Below are 17,748 nucleotides of genomic sequence, written 5' to 3'. Positions count from 1 at the left end.
TTAAGACGAATTACCGAAATTCATAAATCTTCGTTGGATGGCGACATCCAACCGGCTACGAATTCTTGGAATTCAAGTTAAACTTTACCAGGTTTATTGGATTACGTTGAACAGATCTTGGAAATGCGAAAAATAACAGGATGGTATTTGAATCTTCAATTTATCACCAATGATTTCTCTTTGTTCATACGAGAATTGGAATACGGTGGAAAATATTCGTCTTGAAAATTACAGTTTTATACAACTATTAATCGCAGAATATTTATTATATTTATTAAAATTATAATTCTAATATCGTAAATTATAAATAGGAGAACGTAAATTAACAAACTTTTTTAAATTGTATATATTACACAATTCGTATATTGTCGATGTTTACGAGAAGAAAAGAATAAAAAAGTGGTTTAAGTTAGAAAAATGTTAAAGTTCCAAAGGGATGTACATTACAGCCGTGGGAATAAGAAGTTGGTGCGAATGTTTATGTGTTCGAGATACGTGGAAGAAGAGACGAGATTAAGGTGAAAAAAGTATATGGCCACCGAAGGTATTGGGTGATCGAATGTTTTGGGAATGGTTGTCTGAACGAAATAAAATAGAAGAAGAGAAAACGAATGGAAAAAAGAGGACTACTACTAACTCTACTTTTGATTCGTTCTAAGAATCTCATCGAAAGGAATTTTTGAAATTTTTCTTTCAACATTCCAAATGAATCCAAAAAGAAAAAGCATCCTAGCTTACATCGCGAAAAATATCACGTTTAAAGTATAAAGATCAACGAAGAAATTGATTCTTATTGCAATAAATAATCAAAAATAACGTGGAGAACAATTTTGAATGGGTTATTGTTAACTTTTAAAATCAAAAGAGAATTTAATTTCATCCCTCGATATCTTTCGAAAAAAGAAAAAGGAAAAAAAGATGGAGAGTATCAACCACGAGCATCGACCACGAGAATTCATGACGGAAGATGCAAAAAAGGGGCGGCGAGATAATCAAGTGTCAAAGCCTCGTTGGATTATCATGCTCTCTTGACTTAGCCGACTAGGCGGTAGCTCGAGTATCCTCGACGAGGCATATTTTAACTTTCGACCACCACGAGAGTAAAAGAGAAAAAGAGATGAAGGGAGAGAAGGAAGAGAGAGAAAAAAAAACTGAAAAAGACCGTCTTACGCATCTTGCTTAATCCCTTAATCGTAATTGAATCGACGTTTCGATCTCTCCCTTCCCAAGTCGAATAGAAATTGAACTTTTAAGCCGTGGCTGGTATAAATTCCACGGGGTTCCTATTAGCTTAATCCACGGACTCGCCGTTTTCTCGAAGGTACCCCGCACTCTCTCCCCCCCTCTCAGACTTTTCATCGGGCATTAGCCACTTTTAACCCGCCAACTTTTATCCCGCGAGGATTATCGAGGTGTAGCTGAGATTTCTCGATTCGATCGCGGCTGGAAAATGATCGAAACAAAAAGGGAGAGAGGGGGGGAGGGAAGAGAAAGGGGAAGGAGAATCGATGTGTATTGAAAACCTATCCTATCCGGGATCGTTAAGGTCTTTCCATTCGAGTCTCTCGGGTCTCCCAAGATGGAGGATATTTAATCCTCCATTGATGGTATCGTGAGATATATCCTTGAATTTTGCGAATAATATTGCGAGAGAAAAAATATTATTTTCGAATTTGTTGTTTTTTTTCTTTTTTGTCAATGATTTATTTTGTATTTAATTTTGTATTGATTTTATATTAAATTTTTATTCGATATTGTATTTTTTTTCTTGTTACAATGATGATTTAATAAATTTAGTCGGCCGCGCACGTCCGTATCGTTCGAGGTTTCGAACGCGACTGCCGGCTCGTCCCGTAATGTTTATAATTTTACTAGAACTTTGTTTTCGTTCGACTGTAATTTGTAGGTCGTTGAATGTTGTATCGCGTATTTGGCGTTGGAAATATTGCTCGTAGTGATATTATAATGTAATATTGGTATTGTTTGGATACTTTTCGAGGTAATTAGGTTTAATGGAACTCGAGAGGATTGGATTAAAAAATTTATGAAGTTATTTATTTATTTATTCTAAATAAATAAGAAGATAAGTTAAATTTCTCAACGAGATATTACAAGATAATTAGTACACGGATGATTTAATTTTGATAAACCTTCTCGAGGTGATCGAGATTATTTAGAATTTAAGAATTTAAAAATTTAAAATAAAAAAGTAGAAAAGAAGGAACCTCGTGCATGCTTGTTTTCTTTCGATCTATTGACAATTGGAATTTTAAGTTTCGAACGAACTTGATATTCCTTCAAATATTGACTTGAAACGAAGGAAAGGTTGCTAAGGTAACGTAATGATATTTCCAGTTTCATGCTTGCTGATATCGATTCCCTAAGACTTTTCCCGAACTTCGCGTCGAAATCGTACCTCGAGAAAGTCATCAAACTTTTCTTACAGATATGATTTACAGAGATGATTTTTATATCTTTTTTTCTTTCCTTTTTTTTTTTTTTGTTTTCTTTTTATCTCGCACAGCTAACTCCTTTAACAAAGTTCCAGATGCGCACAGGCGATTCCCTCTTCCGATCCTCTTCCTTTCTTATCTAATTTAAAACTTCTTAACAATTCGTTCATACTTTTTCTCGTTACTAGAAACACACTTCAATCAGTATATTTCTTCGTTCACAATCCTATGTATCCATCTTATTCGATATTCAAACGATTTTAATTCGAGACAACTTGATTACAACAATTTTCCATTCACAATTAATATTTCCAATCGAAAATGATCCAAAACAACGCGAAATCATTTCGAAACACGATTTATACAATTTTCCAACTCACTAATCCTTCCCTCAAAAATTAAATTATTAATATCGAAATTAAATCGAATCACAATTTTCGTCATATATTTAACAAAACCACTTTGTTCGATAAATAACCAATCTTTTAACAATCTCCCCCAAAATTAAATTAAAAACCGAAATTTTTCCCTCCCTCTCGTCTCCTTCATTACTCTCAACTACTTCGCAAATAACGAATAGAAAGATCATAAAAAGTTGGAAAATCAAATTAAAAATTGAATTTAAATCGATTTTCCTCCCTCCCTTCATCACGCTTAATACCCATAATTGAAAATGATGTAAATGCAACCCCTCCCCTCGTAACTCGTAGACGACGAAAATTCAGCCATTCGGATGGAAACCGAGGGGGGAAGGCTCCCTCCCCGGTGTAATTTCGTTTCGAAAATTATACGGTCCTGTGAAAACTTGCGAAGTAACAGTTCGCAGGTGTGGCTCCGGGCGATGCGCAGTTACGCGAGCGGATGTCTGCTCTCGCAGGGTGCGAATGCACGTTGCGGTTTTATAGGTGGTATCGCTATGCGGATGGGGCGAGGGAGAGGGTTAATAGAAGTTGCTCGGGTTCTGGTCCGCGATTTCCTCCAGCTTGCAACATGTGACTTCCTACTTTCGAGATGGGCGCTTGTAAAGGATTGTTGCTAAGACTCGGTTGCAAAACTTGATCGTGGGGTGTATATCGAGAGAGGAGTTGACGATGCCTCTCCTCTCGCGATTTTTCTTCACGTCGTCGATTCGTTAATGTTTTTAATTTTCGAGTATTCGTTTAATCGTTTTGTTCCTCCTTCCTCTTTCTTCTTTTTTTTAAGGTGGGCCTGGAATATCGATGGTGGATTAAATCGATTAAATCGATGGTGTAAATTGAGCAGGGAACACGTTTTGGTAAAATGTTAATTTCGGTATTAATTATTAATGGAAGTTCTTTGAAATAAATGTTTAAAAAAATCTGATCTTAAATAAAATTAATGTATAAGGAGATATATATAAAAAGAAGGGTGTTCTTGATTCTTGGATATAATTATTATTCCAAGAAGCGTTTAAAATGTAAGTTAATTTTATCCTTTTAATAAAATATCGTTTAATTATGATGTAAAAATAGCATGATAAAATATCGGAACCATTTGATTAAATTGTTATCGAGTGAAATAGCGAAATTAGTGAAACGTCGATTCAACAGGTGATTAAATTATTGATTTGAATTTGCAGGTTAATTGCAACCCTTGCAAAAAAAGAAAAAAGAAAAAATGAAATCAATAGATTGCGAGTATATAAGATCAAAGTATTCGGAAATAATTTTTTAGTAATTTCATTTCAATTAGAATTCTTTTATAATTCTCCATTCTCAACAAAGTTACGACAAAATTAAAAATAAATAAATAAATAAATAAATAAAAGTAGGAAAATATCGAAGAGGGAATTCGAAACAAAATTTAAAAATTTCACGTTTAAAATATTGAAGGATTTACAAAGAACATGCTCTTCACATCACGTTCTCTTGTTTTATTTTTCCTACGTGTTTCTGTGAAAAAGAGAATCGTGGAATTCTCTCTCGAACAATGGAATGTATACGGGAAACGAGAGAGAATATCACGGTACACGTACGAAATATGCTTTCATCTAAAATATTAAAAATACAAAGATTCCTCCTAATTCAAAAAGAAATTTAAATAAGAATGGTAATTTCGATAAAATTATAATAATTACCATTAAGTGGATACGATTAAATTAAATAGAACGATTCATAGAGAATTATTATTATGTTTATCTTTGTCAAATATTCAAAGAGATCGTTGTGAGAATTTATCTGGTCTTATTTTTATATAAATTCTTTCATCACCAAATAATGTATCGCGCAACCTACTTTGCAAAAGAACATTTGACCACGCTTTAAGGCATTTCTGTACCGTAATGCATCACGGGAATGATTCAACTTCTTAATCTCGGCCGTTTGAGATGCAAATGCATCTTCTTTCCTCTCGTCACGTACTTTAAAATGACCTTTCTCGTTCTTTCGAAAGGATCACTCGTACAGTTCGAATTCGATAAGATTCACGAAAGAGAAATCAATTTCCTCGAGGGCTAAAGATTTCTTCCTATCCCTTCCTACTTTCTAATTACCTTTCACGAAAACTATTAATCCTTATTTAGTACAATTAAAAGAAGAAAAGAATATTTGTTCAAATTTAAAAATTAAAAATTGTTCTCAAAATTTGCAATTATTGTTTAAAAAATTCCAAATTTAAAAATTATCCAAAAATCTATAAACTAAACATCCACGGCTATTTTAATTTTTCATTCAGAGGGCACATTTTGAAATCTCAATTAATTAAAATTTATCGCCGAGATATTTCTTCACATGTAAATAAATTTGCATCCGCGATAAGAAATAATTTCGCGTGTTTCTCATATTTTATTTATCGCGAAACGGATGGGAAATATTCCCCCCTTCGATCCGTTCGATCGTCTTTTTTTCTTTCACTACGAATCGATCGTAGCGCTTTGCAGAAAAGCTTCGTTAAGTACGGATAATGAAGCAACGATGAAGCGGAACTGCGCCAAGCTGCATGCAGAACCATGCGGTTGGGGAACAAGTAATCGTGCACCCCCTGATATCATTGCAATCACGTCATTCGGATCTAATTGCAATTGGTCCCACCATTACTCATTACGGTTACTGAAACAGGGCCATCGAGAGAATGTTTTAACGTCGGCTGTTCCATTGGAAAACGTGCTGTTTTTCTTTTTTTAGATTCTTTTTTTTCCTTCCAATTTAACAGAATTTTCGTTCGAGTGGTTAACTAGGGTGTCTTTAGTCATTCTGAGTTTTTCTGTAGATTAATTTTAAATTTTTAAATTGTAATTATTTCAAGTAATAATATTGTAACGAATAATGTAGATTAATTTTTTAGATTGTTTAACGTATTTGATATTGTAGATTGTGATTTCAAGTGAATTTTGAACATTCTGGTTGAATTAAAATTTAATGAAAAAAAATGAAGTTAATTTGGAAATATATATATGTACATATGAGTTACATGAATTTAAATTTTTAATAGGAATTAAAAAAAAAATTGAAGTTATATTGTATTATAAATAAAAATAGTTTGAACGATTTTGTTTTTTCTTTATCCTTGCATAAATTGGAATCGTAATCGAAATGAATAGAGATAATAAGATTGGCATTGAATGTATTTGCATAAATCAAAGATATATTTAAAAAAATCAATTGCAACGCTAATTAACGCGAAAAGAACTTTGAAATTTGAACAGCAACGATGGATGAACGCTCGAAAAGAGTGCAAATCAATGAATTCATTAAGCTGATAAAAGAGAAACTCAAGGATTATATTGAGCTATCTGCGTAATATCGTAGAAATAATTTTCTGTAATTCTGAAAAACCGAATCGACGAATTGAAAATTGTAACGTCAAATCATTTCGTTCAATTAATATCGATCGACTCTTTCGAAATTAAATTCTTTCCCTTTCTTTCTTTCTTTTTATTTTTTTTATCAAAGATACACACATATCATAATTACATTTGTATTTTTATACAACTTTTGTATTTCTTTATTAAAATTATTCCAGTCAATTAAATTATCAATTAATTCAAATATTACACTCAAGATCGAGGGTATACCGAAGAGTTAAAAATATTTTATACGATGAATCTAAAGCATTGTTTCGAATCTTCGAATAGTGTACTTATTTACCTCATGAATAAGAATGAAAGGAAAGAGTTTCTTTGATAAGAATTGATAAAGGAGAAAGGGGAGATAATGAAGAAGAGGAAATGCAGATAAGAGGAATCGAAGATAAACTGAAACGAATGTTCTTCCGTCGAAGCGCGACAGTTTGACTTTAACATCGAAATTAAATTTCCCCGCGCCAGTTTGGTTGGATGGAGGAAGATGGAGGTCGCATTCCGTAAATTTCCGGTGAGATATAGTCGCGAGTGGAAAGTGGTGGTAGTTGGATTAAGTAACGCATGAATGAAACGAAGAGGACGAAATACTTTGGGCCAAGTATTGGAATGAATCTTGACTCCGGTGGAGGAATGCCGGGGAAGGAATCTAAATCCTTGCCCCGTTCGAGACGATTTGCGAATTTTGTTTGTTTGAGATTCGAATAGCTCGAAAATTTTAATAAACCACAGCACAAGTTTCTTGAGAAAGAAATCTTAAGAATTTTTGCCAATCTCTGATTCAAAAATATTTGAAATCTGAAACGTTTTTAAAAATCCAAAAAAAAAAATTCCATTCGTTTCATTCTTCGAGGATCGTGATTCGCGCGTGTAAATGTTATTTCTTACACAACGATAAATGCCAAATTATAAAAGGTTATCGTGGAGTGTACGAGATCTGTTTTTCCAACAGGAGTGCATCACAAGACCCGTGTATCGATTTCACCTGAAATATGCATCCATTTAAACCCTCTCTCCCCTCCCCTCCCTGGCTAGGAACACGCAATTAAAACGCAATTTTCCCTACTATACTTTAAAACTTGACGGGGTGCGAAAAAGTTCTAACGGTGGATGGATTTTATATCCATTAAAAACGCCTCTCCCCTCCCCTCCTCCTCCCTCTCTCTCTCCAGAACTCGAGACTCGTGAGTGAGAGTAATTCGCTCTTTTTCCCTTTTATTTTTATAATACGCCGTATAATATTTCGTATTTTAGGTTTCAGAACCCGCGCTTTCCTATCCTACTACGGCTGGGTTTTAATTAATCGGATTATAAGTAGCGTCAGCGAAATTGATTTTTGCTAAAAGAAGCTGAAAGCGACCCATCCCTATCCACGAGATGGTGGTGGGGAGGGGAGGGCATTCACTGCTACCTACTTTGCCATTTTTCCTCTGAACAGTTACAAAGACTAAAAAAAAAAAAGCGATTCAGCCTGATCTTTTCATTTCTACCCCTTCCCCCCTTTTTTTTCTTCAACTTTGAATATTTGTTGATGTTAATAAAATTTCATTGGAAAGGAAACAATGGATAAATAGATGCAACCGTTTCCGGGTATTTTTTTCTTTGAATCATTTTTTAGAATATATTTCACTTTAACAGAAGATGAAACATATTTTTCACGATAATGGAATTTTGTTGTGTAATTTCTTTCTTGCTCGAAAATTATGATTATTTATGACGAATGGAAAATTGAATGGAAACGACTACTTTTTTTTATTTAGCATTGATGCAGTTCTGTCTCCACGATTTAATTGACAAGAAAACCCAATTTTTTCCCATTATTTTACTTCTACTTGGCCGAATGCTTTCTCCTCTTTTTTTTTTTTTAATGAAAAATAACGGCAGAATACGGCACGATGCCAGACTTTTGCTTCATGCTCGATCGTACAGTTGAGATACAACGTGCCTCTCAAATAATTTTAAAGATGCTTCTCAATCTATTTCCAGATCGGTATCGGTGTTATAACGAAGAGAGGCAACTTATTTTCCTTACAAATTTAAAAGTATCACGCGATATTTGATACTTTTTTTAACCATATTGCAAATAACATCTAGCGAAATCATCTCGATCAATACATTTAATATGCACGAAAATATACAATTAATTTCGTATAAATTAAATTGTAATTAACGAATTCTTTTTGTTTATCGAGGATTACGTAATTTGAAATTTGACGCGATTATTAAAAATAATATCTGGCATTTCGTCTCGATCGATATTCGATAAATTAAAAGACACGATAAATATATCGGGATAGAAGTAAATTATAGGTTAGGTTACACAGCTCGTGATTTATTTCGGGTGATTTACTTGTATTTATTAAGGATTGGAAAATTGTAGACCTCATTATTTCACGATGGCTAACGTTTTTATGGATCCATATTTTCGGGATGGCTTTTGTATTCAAGTGATATTTTTGCTCGTCGAAAGATTCAGCAAGCGACCCGGACAGGCGTTGAGGTCAACCCCCTCAGGGGTTGGCGTCCCTGCCATTTATAATCATGTGTGTTCCCCACATAGGGAATTTTCAGTGAAGAGGAAAGGTTGGGAATTTATCGAGATCTCTGCAAGACAAGTAAAACGACCCGAGTAAACTTTCTCTCGTCGAAACGTTATTCTAGAGACGTTCCATTGGTACAAAATCTCTATTATTAATATCGTGGGACAATATTTTCTAACATTTACGTAACCTTAGAACACGAAAAGATTCGCAATTTTTGTAACACGTCATTTTTTTCTTCTCTCATCGTGGATTACAACATTATAATTGAAGCGTATTAATTTTTTCTTCGACGAATTAAATAATTTTTTTTAACGAAATATCTGTTTTACGTTATTACAGAAATATTGTGAATCTTGTCTAATAATAACGTAATCAAAGTGCTATGGATCTTGACGATTGAAATTGGATTTTTTTTATAATCAATAGTAAATAATATATAGTGAAAAATATATTTTTATTTGATTAAATAGAAAGAATTAAAATATTCTGTACGTTAAAAATTGAAAAAGAAAATGGAAGAATCGATAAATGTAAATCCGTAAAATTTACTTAAACGTAAGTTTCTTGGAATGAATTTAATCTTCGTTTTTTTTTTTAAGAAAATTGTCTGGTAACGCTATTTCGCTGTGTCCTAAGTGAGACAATTTTGTCGCAAGATGTGTTGGGAAGGATGAGACAAATGGCTCTCACGGAAACGCAATCATCCGTCTCACTATTTTATCCTCGTGATAACTTCTTTTTTGTTAGCTCCATAAGCAATACAGTACTAGGAAAAACTATAGAGGTTGAAAATACGTCTTCTTTCAAGAACAGAGATGGTACAAAAGGGAAATAAAAAACGTGACTTAATTCAAGTGACTTCGAAACCAAGAAAAAAAGAAAAAAGAAAACAACGAAATTTATATCTGTATAAATTTATAAAAATTTATGTACATGTAAAGATCACTGATAAAGATTTTTTAAGAAAATTTGAATAATAAATTAGGCTTTAAAAAATTTATGAGAAATTTAGAAAGTAAGTTTGATCTGCAAGATATACAATGTGTGTAAATTGAAATACTTATTAAATGTTCACTTTAATGTTTCATTCTTTTAATTGTAATAATGAAAATATAAAATTGGATAAATATGCCCAATCCAATAATAATATTTGCACAATTATGCAATGTATTCGTGCGATTATCTAAACATTTTCGTGTAGTTTATCGCAGGTCCTTTAAAGCGATATGACGTCGCTTGACAAGAATGGGTACACAGTTGGTGATGTATTATGAGAGAGCACCCTAGGGTCTAATACATTTTTGCCTTCCATAATTGTACACTTTCTCGTATGAAAAATCTAAAGCACGTGGAAAATAATATCGTAAACGCAAATTGCTTTTTCCTCTTGAATTGCAAAGCTTTTTATTTGATGAAAAACATGATTTATAGATACGAGATATCGTTAATATTTGTTGAAATAACGAAACGAATAATTTGTTGGCTTAAAAAAGATATCTATGAAAAAGGATATCTTTTGAAACAAAATTACGATCTCGTTTAATAATGATGAAAAAAAAAAAAAAAGAAAAACATTTTTTTAAATAAAATAAAATTAAATACGTTCAATATAAAATTAAGTAACGCTATACCGTCATATTACGTTACATTAATATCATATTACAATGTTTATTATCATAATAATAGAACCAAATGTATTGATATTCGGCAGAAGAAGTCGAGTCGAAAATAAAATTATACGGGAAATTTTCTACGTCCATTGTAATATTTCAAAAATCAAGCTTCCCTTCGAGTCGAGGCCGAGGTTTGTATTCCTCGATATAGCGTCTGCATTCAAGTAGCTCGTTTGGTCGTCGAAAGGTTCTCGAGTTTGAGGCTGGTTTCTAAGGGCCAACATTCTCAGCACTGATAATCATGCCCCCACACGTACCGAGTTCTACACGGGAGTGAAGAAACGAAAAACTTTCTGAATGGCCCGATTCTGAAGGACTTTTGCCAAACAATATAACAACTGCCAGTTCTATGGAACTTAAGAGCAATTGCGCGATCCACCAATACACGCATACTTCTCTCGGTTAATAATCTACTTCTTTCGCAAGAAGTATCTGTGCAACATTTAACAATCGTAATTGAGTTGTAATTTAATCAGAAGGGAAACGAAGATCTTTCGAATGTACCGATTCGAGCAAAGCGTTTTTCTCTAAAAGAAAAACATTAAGGAATAAAAACATAATAAAGATCGTAAGCACAATGCTGTTTACCAATTGACTGTACCGACAGAGCGGCGGGCAATATTCGGATAAAGTTTGGGCAACGTTCGGGTAGCCTCGGGCAACATCGGGCAAAGTTTAAGTAGCGTTCGGGTAATCTCGGCCAATATCGGGCGATGTAACAGGCCCTGTAGTGCCTAGAACAGTGCCGTTCAATTGTTTATAACTATTTGATTTGAGGTTACCGTTCATTTATAAACAATTCAGAGAATAAAATTCAAAAAAAATAACGGAAAAATTTAGGATTTATCGCCGATAAAGATTATGCAAGTTTTCGCAAATTGTTTTGTTTCATTTATAAATAATAAAAAATATAATTCCATATTACACATGCAAAAGATAAATTCTTCCTACGAAAGATTTTCTTAAAGGATCTTGAAATTATTGCGAAAGAATAATCGTTTGTGTAGTATTTTCTTTCTTCTTTCTTTTCTTTTATTTTTTTTATGGGGAAAAAGCGTAAGAAGAGGCAATGTTTTATTGGTAAGACGTCGTAGAAACGTCGTGAAGAGTCGTGATTCTGTTCATGGGTCATGAATTGTAAAGCGTCGGTGTTTATATTCAGACATTGGAGTTGGCGTGACCACGGCGTTTCGTGCCAGCTTCCGGAAACCGATATAAAGGGGGGAAACGAAGCGACGACGTTAAAAAGGATCACCAAAGCCCTGCTCAAGAGGGATCCGGCATTTTAATAAATGGAAATTCAACTGCGAAACGAAGGCGGAAAGGGGGCGCTGTATAATACCGAATATGGATTAAAATACCTTCATTCTGCTCGATTTGTTTAAAAAAAAAAATTTCTTTTAGCGTTACATACGAGGCTTTATATTATAATGCAGTTGAATTAATTGGGTGGCATAAAATAATTACAAATCATCGCGCGATCCACTTTCAATCGTTTGTCTGAAAATTTGATTTAAAATATTAAAAAAAAATTGGAACTTTTTAAATTTGGAAGAAGGAAAAAGAAGAATGCGGAATATCGTATTAAAATACGTTTCTCTAATACTTTTTACACCCAAGCAATATTCGAAAGCTTTGGTGTTAGAAATTAAAAATTTAAGAGGAGAATGTTTTACGACGTATTATCCGCTTCTTGTCAGATTATTCTGCATAACAATACAGATTAATATACCGTGAATCGCGTGGCACATATGTTCCATACATGGAATATTTTCCATGTTTCAGTCACATCCTAATCGCGTTATTTCACGCTATCTTATTAAACGTGATATTATTCCACCTTGCTTTTATTAACTTTTACGAGAAATTTCATAACTGATTAGACAGCGGTTTATTTTTGAGATGACGAAACATTTTATATAATTACGATGTCATGTGGTTACAGTAATCAAGATTAAAAATGATTTATTAATACGCTTAATTTATGATTGCATTAATCGTTATTCATCAACCAAATTAATCATTTTATTAAGTAGATATACATTTGTCGATCGGATGAAGGAAATTTTCTTAGTTTTGAAACTTCTTTATTTGGTCGATGAAATTTCGATGAAATTTTGTAAAAAATCATTCATTGACCGTTACACGAAATATCGATTCTAGATAAATAAATAACGCGTATTCTCCATTCAAGAAAGTTGATAAATAGAAAATTTATTAATTCATTGCTATTCATTGATAATTTATTATTAAATATTGATTTTACTTATATATATTTTTAGTTCAAGAATATATCATTAAAAATTACATTAAAAATACATAAAACGATTAATTTTTAAAATTATTAATCGTGCATCCGACATTTCTAGATTAGATATTATTTCTTTTCTCTCTATAATTTTTCAAAAAATTATCGTAACAAATTTCATAATTTTACAATTTATATCATATCTTGTTTGTGGAAAAGTTAACGCGAAGCGTAGTTATTATACTTAATTAGACGTATACATGTGAATATTAAAATAACCATGACATGCAAACTATGTCGCATAGAATATATATAGATATATAGATGTTAAACACGTGGCAGAATATGCAGACTCATAGAATGATGTTCGCGTTAAGTATCGCGGTATGGAAAATTGTTCACGTGGAACGTTGCAGGGAGAATACTATCAACGGGAATAATGGGAATATTTCACAGCTGCCGCAACATTTATCTAGCGTGAAGATTTTCTTTTCGAAGAACTTTTCAACAAGAATTTTTTCTTCCTTTTTCTAAGAAGTTGAGAATTTTCAAATTAATTTTTTCATGCGATTACCACGGATTTAATTGGAACATTCGTGTCGAATATCTTTAATTAATTCGCAAGAATTAATTTTCAAATAAATTTATCCCCAAAATTATAAATTAATTGCAAATAATTCACTTCGACACATTTTTCAACAAAGTTTCTTACACATATTTGTATAGCACGCTCGGGAACAAAGTTAAAATTAATCCGGAATCTCGTCTGAAATATGCACTGACACACGGATAAGGATCTCTCTGCAAATTCAAGAGTTAGCACACGAAGAGAGTGCGTAATTACGTTTCTTGGTACACAATTCAAAAGAGTCTGTATCTTATTGTGTTAATTCCGGTTAAGAAATTTTACAACAGCAGATTACGAACGAAATATAAATCGAAAAGGAGCGTGTATGTATCGTTTTGCCATCTCTTGCACGACACGCAGTGTTCTTTATGGTTCTAATTTAAATTAATCTCGTATGATACGGTATTTTAACTCCTCTGAGGTGATGTTAAAGCGACCGAGAGTTAACGAGAAACGGAGCAACGCCGTGCAGTCATGTTTCTCATAATTAAAAATTTCTTTCTTTTTATTCATTCATGTAGCGTTTAATGGACAAACGATACGCGTGAATAATAATATTCGTCAACGTAATTGTTCGTTTCTTTTCTTTTAATTATTCCAACAATTATTAATTCTTACTAATTTTAAGTAATATCGCCATGAATACTGACAGTGTCGTGCATTTGAAATTAAACGGCGCGTGGAATAATGAAATTTCGCACGAAAATTTTGAAACGAATTTGCTTTTTTGAAATATAAAACAAAATCCAAATGCAAAAGACGAGGAATTGTGGCGAATGTTGATCAATAAAATCGATCCAAAAGAAGTTAAAAACTAATCGAATATATAAACGAAATTAATTCTTTTTTATTTTCGAGATTCGAGAAGAGTTTTCGATTCCTTTGAGTTTAATTTAATCGAGAAAATTTAGAAATTTTTTCCCCCTTAACGTTCGATTATGCAGAGAATTTGTTTCTTTGAAACACGTGTTGATTACACGTTGTGCTCTCGGTTTCAACTTAATTATAAATCATTGAAATAATGTTGTTGCCTCGATTTTATTTCCTCTGATAGTTGGATTTCCTCTCGTCGACTCACCACGATTTTTGAAAATCGTCGATTAAAGGATATTCTTGCTGGAAGGAGATGATATCTGGAATAAAATATCTTCCAAGGCCAAGGGTCGCGATCAAAGAGATTGTCGAAGATTGCCCTTCAACCCGGTTTATAACACGTCTGAGATCATGTAGAAAAGGAGAAATTTATCTGGTTTATTGTTAGAAATTTTTATTCGTGTTAATAAATCAACCCCCGTTAAAATTTTTAAGGATACTTGCTGATTCTTGCAAATTTGAAAAGTTCCTTTTTCCTTATTCATTTAACTTAATAATTCCTTTCTTTTCGAAATTTAACATATCTGCGTATTTTCTTCATTAAAATTTAGAGACAAATATCTTTTCCTTGAAATTTAATTCGTAGAAAGTGGTGATATCGTATGACTTTGAATGGTTATAAGAGTATCGTATACGTGGATATCATCCATTCGAAGATAGGGGAATTGAAAAAACATCAGCAATCACGCTTTATACGTTTGGCAAATCGCATTCCCAAGTTCTTTGGGGGGAAATCAGACGGTTTGTTTAAGACTGCTCGATTTATACGCGCTCGAGGGGCGTACGAATCCACCTACATTTTTGCTACTTGAACGAAATCGAGGAAGGTGGAAACTGAGGAGGGCGAGATACGAATGATCCGCACTGCGACGTCACGTATCGAAAATCCATTAATGGATATATCGCGAATAAGGGATAAGAAGTTGAGAAATGTTGACTTGGAAGAGATATATTCCTGGTGGAGCAAAAATTTTCTATGCGACGATGAAATCGATAAAAAACGATAATCGTGGATTTAATAAATCTAACCAAGTGTTTTTAATTTTCTATTTCGCTGCTCACCTCGAAAATAACGATCCAAGATTTTATTCCCGTTCTTTCCATTGAAAATAAAAGATAATTAATCTTTCTAGTTCAGTCAATTTCGTTCAATCTTATTTCGTTTCTCCAATAAAATTTAAAATAACATTTTTACTTTATCAAAGAATTGATAATACATTGACAATACATTTAAATACGTATTAAATAACAAAAATTCTTTATGAATATCTTTGAATACAAATTTACTGATATATATTTAAAAATTTACAAAATACATGACACGCAAAGAAAAAAAACAAAAAGTACAAATTATGATATTTGATACTTGGCTACACGTATATATAATATTTTAATCTATTGTGAAAATTTAAAAAAAAAATGACAAAAAATAATAATATTTTCTTAAAAATAAATACAAACAATTGAAAAATTAGTTAATTGTCGAACAGAAAAGGTAAAATTTCTTTCATTAGAAAGTTTTCAAGTTTTGATACCGTCACATACTAATTTACACAGCTAATTTGATAAGGATAAGTTTTTTTGGAAAGCCGAGAGGAATTCTACGGGCGCCCCGATCAAATTAACGATGTTGTTCTATTATAAACTTAAGCTGAACAGAACTTCTTCGAGAATCTTGTCTTTTGTAATTAATCATCGAAGAAAAACAGATTGCTCTTATATCGTTTATAATTATATTGTAATTATTTTCAAAAAAATGATACGTATTTTTAATGATAAATACAAACTAAATAAAGAGTTCGAAAGTGTAAGATTTATGATTTGTTTATTCGAAGAGTTAAAGCTCTCGTGAAAACTTTATTTTCTTATTGTGGATCGATAATATATATCAAGTCTTGAACAAAAGATGATGTTGTCTTAGAGTTTAATTAATTATATTATTGAGATTTTATATTATTGAGATATTTTATCAACTGGCTGGAACGTAACGCATTTCTAACTAAATTTATAGTAAATATACATTGATTGATTATCACCCAGTATTTTTGTGCGACTATCGGTTCAATTCAAAGGAATTTTCCTCTTACTTATTTCAACTTATTTATTATTATTTAACGAGACAGCAATATTATGGATAACTGACAGCAATATTATTGATAATCATAAACCGTGATTTTCTCAATTGATCTTTGACATCATGAAACGAAAAAATAAAAAAGGAAAGATATATTATTAATTAATACATTATTAATAGTTTCTGATATGTAAAGTAAAATTTACTGAAAGAAAATCATATGAAAATAATCAAATGTTATTATTTTAAAGATAGTTTAAAATCTATAATAATTGTATAGAGATTGAATTTTTTTATAATTAAAAATTTCAATATGTATACATAAAAAAAAATTTCCTACAAAATTGTATATGGAAAAATGCTCGAACTTTGGGGATTGAAAAAATTACTCTATATTTAATTTATTATATTCTACATACGTACAAACTTTCATTGAAATTAATGTAAAAGTGATAAAAAAATAATGTTCAAATATTTTCGTCGATAATTGAAAATGCACAATATTCTTAGCGTTTGTATAAAAGACACGTAGAAGCAAAATTTCATCTAAATTCAAGAGAAGCTTGGAAGTTGGTTAAAATAACACCATGAATGATCAACATCCTGATGGTGTATTCCAGGTAAATTTCTCAAAGCGAACTTCATGCGTCGATAAATAATACTGTTGATTACAGGAAAGGATGGGAGGTGGCAGAAACTTGGAAGGAAATGGAGAATTCGATATGCACAAATCCACCTTTGAATTTACAGGGATCGGATAATTCTCTTTGCCTCCAAGTTCTTCGTCCATTAATAGAAACGCCAAGAATTCCTTGACGAACCAGAGAGAAAAATTCTTTTCAATTTTCAGTTGTTTGTTTCTTTTTCCACCACTTTGATTAATGAATTATGCATTAAAAAAAATATTTCAAGACTATTCCTTGAATCTTAATAATAATGGATTAATAATAACTGTGTCCATTAATGATAATAATGGAAAATTTAATACTGAATTATTATGATATGAATTATTTTGTACTGGAACAAATCATTATAATCTAAAATATAAATTTTTTTTTTTTTATTTCTCAATTTGAGTAGCGAGTGGGCCATAAATTATGACAATCGTTTTGAATTTGATTTTTGTTATTATTTTTAATAATATTTAATAATATTCTATAAATGTAACAATATTGAAATGGAATTTGAACGAATTATATAGTTTCTGCATAAACTTCTATAAAAATTGCACGTATACTATACACTATAAATTTTCATTAAAATCAAATTTTTCACTGTAAACGAATTTTCTTTTCGAAGATATGAAAATTTTTGTGGTTTAATCTATGTGGAATTTGGATTAACAGGAGAAACATTGAAAAATAAATATGTGTAAGAATATAATAATATAAAACATGCAGCAAAGTTTAAAAAATATAAGTTAAAAAGTAATCAAAGAA

At 31.8% G+C, this 17,748-nt stretch overlaps 1 protein-coding gene across 3 annotated transcripts in view; it reads right to left on the bottom strand.

The window, feature by feature from the left end:
• Positions 1-17,748, bottom strand: part of LOC108003152 (voltage-dependent calcium channel gamma-5 subunit) — a 60,384-nt gene that overhangs the window by 25,430 nt on the left and 17,206 nt on the right. The window contains exon 1 of one of the 3 annotated variants that reach the window (XM_017065278.3): positions 15-2,029. The exons of 1 other annotated variant lie outside the window; for it this stretch is intronic. The gene's annotated coding sequence lies outside the window, so the exon portion shown is untranslated. Of the gene's footprint in view, positions 1-14; positions 2,030-17,748 lie in introns of those variants that run through there. One more of the 3 variants, XM_062084228.1, reaches the window with a different exon arrangement.

Source organism: Apis cerana, linkage group LG14 (genome assembly GCF_029169275.1).
Source record: "Apis cerana isolate GH-2021 linkage group LG14, AcerK_1.0, whole genome shotgun sequence".
Classification (NCBI taxonomy): Eukaryota; Metazoa; Arthropoda; class Insecta; order Hymenoptera; family Apidae; genus Apis; species Apis cerana.
Note: the sequence above shows the minus strand (reverse complement) of the source record. Positions and strands in the feature narration are given on the sequence as shown.